Source organism: Hyperolius riggenbachi, chromosome 1 (genome assembly GCF_040937935.1).
Source record: "Hyperolius riggenbachi isolate aHypRig1 chromosome 1, aHypRig1.pri, whole genome shotgun sequence".
NCBI classification, from domain to species: domain Eukaryota; kingdom Metazoa; phylum Chordata; class Amphibia; order Anura; family Hyperoliidae; genus Hyperolius; species Hyperolius riggenbachi.
The window spans coordinates 545,286,564-545,291,970 of record NC_090646.1 but is presented as its reverse complement, the minus strand read 5'-3'; the positions used below and the strand labels follow the sequence as shown (position 1 = coordinate 545,291,970).

At 46.9% G+C, this 5,407-nt stretch overlaps 1 pseudogene; it reads right to left on the bottom strand.

Moving 5' to 3' along the window:
* Nucleotides 1–3,396: 3,396 nt before the first annotated feature.
* LOC137556996 (uncharacterized) lies at nt 3,397–4,038 on the bottom strand (annotated as a pseudogene).
* Between the last annotated feature and the right edge of the window lie 1,369 nt (nt 4,039–5,407).

Genomic DNA, 5,407 nt, shown 5'->3' with positions numbered 1-5,407 from the left:
TGCACAGTCCACCTCTGAGGGGGAGGAGGAGTAGGACTTGGTGGAGGTCCCTGACCTTGCTGCTGATGAGGGAGAGCAGCACAGCGCAGCTGAGTTGGTGCGGGGGTGGAGAGAGGATGAGGCTGACGAGGCAGAGGAGGAGGATGAGGACAGCACTGCCATCGATGTGCCAGCACACGTGGCCCGCCTCTTCCCAATGGCAGCGCACATGCTGGCGTGCCTGTGCAAGGACCCCAGGGTGATCCAGATGAAGCAGAGGGAGGACATCTGGATCAGCATGATGTTGGACCCACGCCTCAAGGGGAAGTTGAGCCAGTTCCTGCCGCCTGCAGGAGGAGACCCAGCGCAACAAATAAGGAGCTTGCAGCAGGCCCTTGTTGAGCGCTTGGAGGAAGCCTTCCCCCAGCCTTCCACCCCCACTGTCCAGCAGCCAGCACAGAGGCAGCAGCAGGTGCCTGCATCCAGCAGCAAGCGCCCCACAGACCTGCTGTCTCTCAGCCACGAGCTCTACAGGACTGTAGAGGCTCCGGCAGCAGTGACTAGAGAGGAGGTGCATGCAGCAGCATCCTCCTCCGGTCACAGCCAGCGCCTGACCCGCATGGTGGCTGACTACATGGGGTCCTACAGCGGGCTTGACAGCGATGCCCCTGTTGATCCCATGGAGTATTGGGTCAAGCGCCTGGAGATCTGGAGCGAGCTGGCGCAGTACGCCCTGGAAGTGCTGTCCTGCCCCCCTTCCAGCGTGCTGTCCGAGCGCTGCTTCAGTGCAGCTGGTGCCATGGTCACCGAGAAACGCTCACGTCTGTCTCATAAGTCTGTGGACAGACTGACGTTTCTCAAGATGAACCAGGCGTGGGTGGAAGGCGAGTTCCTGGCCCCTGTTGTCGGCGAGAGGGGGACATGAACTGGCTGCCGGAACTTAGAACCATCGTTAATGTGCCTTACCACCCTTTACCACCTCCTGGCTCCTGCTCACTAAGCCAGCCTGGTTCACTTTAACTATTACGTCGCCTGCAGCCACACATTTTACAACTACAGTGGGCTGCTGTGTACTGCCCTTCTGCTGTCTGTCTGTGGTTCCCACTGCCAGGGTACACAGATTTACATTCTGCTGCCACTCTGCCACCAGCTATTACGTCAAAAAATAGCTATATCTGTGTAATTGGTTGTAAAACCAAAACTACAAAACCATTAAAAAAAAAAAGGTTTAATTTTTCAGAGGTGCCCGGGTTGAAAACTGTGGTGTCCCAGTTGTGTATTGGACACGATGTGGGCTGCACGACCGCTGTCTGGGACCTTCTGTTGTGTTTATTTACAGCCCTGGTATCACCCGCTAGGTACCAGGGCTATTATGTCACGCTGCCTGCCTGCTGCCACACTCACACTACTCCTCCATTCCTCCTGCTGCTGCTGCTGTCTGCCTGTGTTTCCCACTGCCAGGGTACACAGAATTACATTCTGCTGCCACTCTGCCACCAGCTATTACGTCAAAAAATAGCTATATCTGTGTAATTGGTTGTAAAACCAAAACCAAAAAACCATAAAAAAAAAAAGGTTTAATTTTTCAGAGGTGCCCGGGTTGAAAACTGTGTTGTCCCAGTTGTGTATTGGACACGATGTGGGCTGCACGACCGCTGTCTGGGACCTCCTGTTGTGTTTATTTACAGCCCTGGTATCACCCGCTAGGTACCAGGGCTATTATGTCACACTGCCTGCCTGCTGCCACACTCACACTAGTCCTCCATTCCTCCTGCTGCTGCTGCTGTCTGTCTGTGTTTCCCACTGCCAGGGTACACAGAATTACATTCTGCTGCCACTCTGCCACCAGCTATTACGTCAAACAATAGCTGCTCACATTACTCCTCCATTCCTCCTGCTGCTGCTGCTGCTGTCGGTCTGTGTTTCCCACTGCCAGGGTACACAGAATTAAATTCTGCTGCCACTCTGCCACCAGCTATTACGTCAAAAAATAGCTATATATCTGTGTAATTTGTTTTACAAACAAAACCAAAAAACCATTAAAAAAAAAAGGTTTAATTTTTCAGAGGTGCCCGGGTTGAAAACTGTGTTGTCCCAGTTGTGTATTGGACACGATGTGGGCTGCACGACCGCTGTCTGGGACCTCCTGTTGTGTTTATTTACAGCCCTGGTATCACCCGCTAGGTACCAGGGCTATTATGTCACGCTGCCTGCCTGCTGCCACCCTCACACTACTCCTCCATTCCTCCTGCTGCTGCTGTCTGTCTGTGTTTCCCACTGCCAGGGTACACAGAATTACATTCTGCTGCCACTCTGCCACCAGCTATTACGTCAAACAATAGCTGCTCACATTACTCCTCCATTCCTCCTGCTGCTGCTGCTGTCGGTCTGTGTTTCCCACTGCCAGGGTACACAGAATTAAATTCGGCTGCCACTCTGCCACCAGCTATTACGTCAAAAAATAGCTATATATCTGTGTAATTTGTTTTACAAACAAAACCAAAAAACCATAAAAAAAAAAAAAGGTTTAATTTTTCAGAGGTGCCCGGGTTGAAAACTGTGTTGTCCCAGTTGTGTATTGGACACGATGTGGGCTGCACGACCGCTGTCTGGGACCTCCTGTTGTGTTTATTTACAGCCCTGGTATCACCCGCTAGGTACCAGGGCTATTATGTCACGCTGCCTGCCTGCTGCCACACTCACACTACTCCTCCATTCCTCCTGCTGCTGCTGCTGTCTGTCTGTGTTTCCCACTGCCAGGGTACACAGAATTACATTCTGCTGCCACTCTGCCACCAGCTATTACGTCAAACAATAGCTGCTCACATTACTCCTCCATTCCTCCTGCTGCTGCTGCTGTCGGTCTGTGTTTCCCACTGCCAGGGTACACAGAATTAAATTCTGCTGCCACTCTGCCACCAGCTATTACGTCAAAAAATAGCTATATATCTGTGTAATTTGTTTTACAAACAAAACCAAAAAACCATAAAAAAAAAAAAAGGTTTAATTTTTCAGAGGTGCCCGGGTTGAAAACTGTGTTGTCCCAGTTGTGTATTGGACACGATGTGGGCTGCACGACCGCTGTCTGGGACCTCCTGCCTGCTGTGTTTATTTACAGCCCTGGTATCACGGCTAGGTACCAGGGCTATTATGTCACGCTGCCTGCCTCATTGACTGCCTGCTGCCACACACTCATCCTCCTCCTCCTGCTGCTGAATTTACCTCCTGCTGTCTGTGTGTTTCCACTGCCAGTGAGCACATACAATGGCGCTTGCAACATGCGTGCGCCACCAGCTATTTGTTACACTCAAAAATAGCTGCATTTCTTTAAAAAAAAAATTTGGAAAGAGAAATAAGTGATGAAGAAGAAGAAGACGATATAGAAAAAGAAGGAGAAGAAGAAGAAGGAGGAGAAGAAGAAGAAGAAGAAGAAGATGAAGAAGAAGGAGAAGAAGAAGAAGATGAAGAAGAAGAAGAAGAAGATGAAGAAGAAGAAGAAGAGGAAGAAGAAGAAGAAGAAGATGATGAAGAAGATGAAGAAGATGAAGAAGAAGAAGATGGAGAAGATGAAGAAGATGAAGAAGATGAAGAAGAAGAAGAAGAAGATGAAGAAGATGAAGAAGATGATGAAGAAGAAGAAGAAGATGAAGAAGAAGAAGATGAAGAAGATGAAGAAGAAGATGAAGAAGATCAAGAAGAAGAAGATGAAGAAGATGAAGAAGAAGAAGATGGAGAAGATGAAGAAGAAGAAGATGAAGAAGATGAAGAAGAAGAAGAAGAAGAAGAAGATGAAGAAGATAAAGAAGAAGAAGAAGAAGAAGAAGAAGAAGAAGAAGAAGAAGAAGAAGAAGAAGAAGAAGAAGAAGAAGAAGAAGAAGAAGAAGAAGAAGAAGAAGAGGATGAAGAAGATGAAGAAGAAGATGAAGAAGAAGATGAAGAAGAAGATGATGATGAAGAATATGAAGAAGATGAAGAAGAAGAAGAAGATGAAGAAGAAGAAGACAATATAGAAGAAGAAGAAGAAGATATAGAAGAAGATATAGAAGAAGAAGATATAGAAGAAGAAGAAGAAGATATAGAAGATAAATAAGAAGAAGAAGAAGAAGAAGTATATACAGTACTGAACAAAATTCTGGACACAACTTCTCTTTCCACCTTTTTTTTTTTAAAGGAACATCCCCACATAATCACTTGCTGTTGTTACTTGGAAAAAAAGATGTTTCTTGCATCATTCACCCTCAAAACAAGTGTTGGAAGCTATTTAAGGCCAATTCGAATAGTCAGCTCGAATAATGAGCTCGAATACCGACTCGAATAGTGAGCTCGAAGTCCGAGGTCGAATCGAATAGTAAAAATTATTCGACTCGAATATTCGACTGACCTCGAATAATTTACTATTCGAATTCGACCAAACTCGAATTTTAAAAAGGGGTATTTGAGCACCACTGCTCCACCTCATTGCCTCCCACTACTACTGAAGCAAAAGTGGACAGGCTAATAAATGGCTGCCACCAGTAGTGTAGCTTAGGAGCTCTGTGCCCCAGTGTGAGTTTTACATTAGGCCCCCTCAAGCTCTATACATAACAATTAATATAGAGCACAAAGCGGTGTAAGAAAGGGAGGAGAACAGTCTATTACTGCTCACAACTAATCAAAGCACATATAGAGGTGATTGTTACCAGCTTAGCACCAATAAAGAGCTAATAAAGTGTTTGAAAGAGAGCCCCTACTAGGCCTTTCTGTTCCAGAGGCCCGGGTGCAGTTGCCACCTCTGCACCCCCTATTGCTATGCCACTCAGGCTGCCACATAGACTTGCTCAGTTCCAGAACACTAGGGTGCACCAACCTGAACCTATGGTTTGCGCCCAAGCTCCGGTATTTCCATGTCCTCATGAGAGACAATACTGCTGATTTCATTTCAACACCTGAACCACCATTTGCACTGGTCTGGAGAATCAGAGTACCGCTTCTGGACCCTGGTAGCTGAAAACTACGCCCTGTTTACAGCCACTTATCCCTGTCTGGGCATACATTCAACTACTCGCAACAGTGCACTCACACCATTCTCGCCACTCCTGCAGCTCTGGAACCACTGCAGCCCACTTTCTCAGCTGTCCTATTGAGAGCTGAGCTTTGTATGCTGGTTTGGAGCCAATGTCATTTCACCCGATAACTTGATTATTGTTAGGGACAAACAAGAAAAATTTATGAGTTCCATTTACCAGCTAACTGGCCCACGTCGGGCTTAAAGTGAACCTCCGGACTGAAAATCTACTCAGCAGAACTGAAAAGACTTGGTGTTTCTTTAACAGTTTCACAGCATCAGAACTTTGTTTTTCTTACCCAAGCTTCATTTTTAGCTGCATTTTAGTTAAGCTCCACCCATCAAAGAAAACTGCCCTTTCTTTTTTTCCTGATGCTGTCCAAA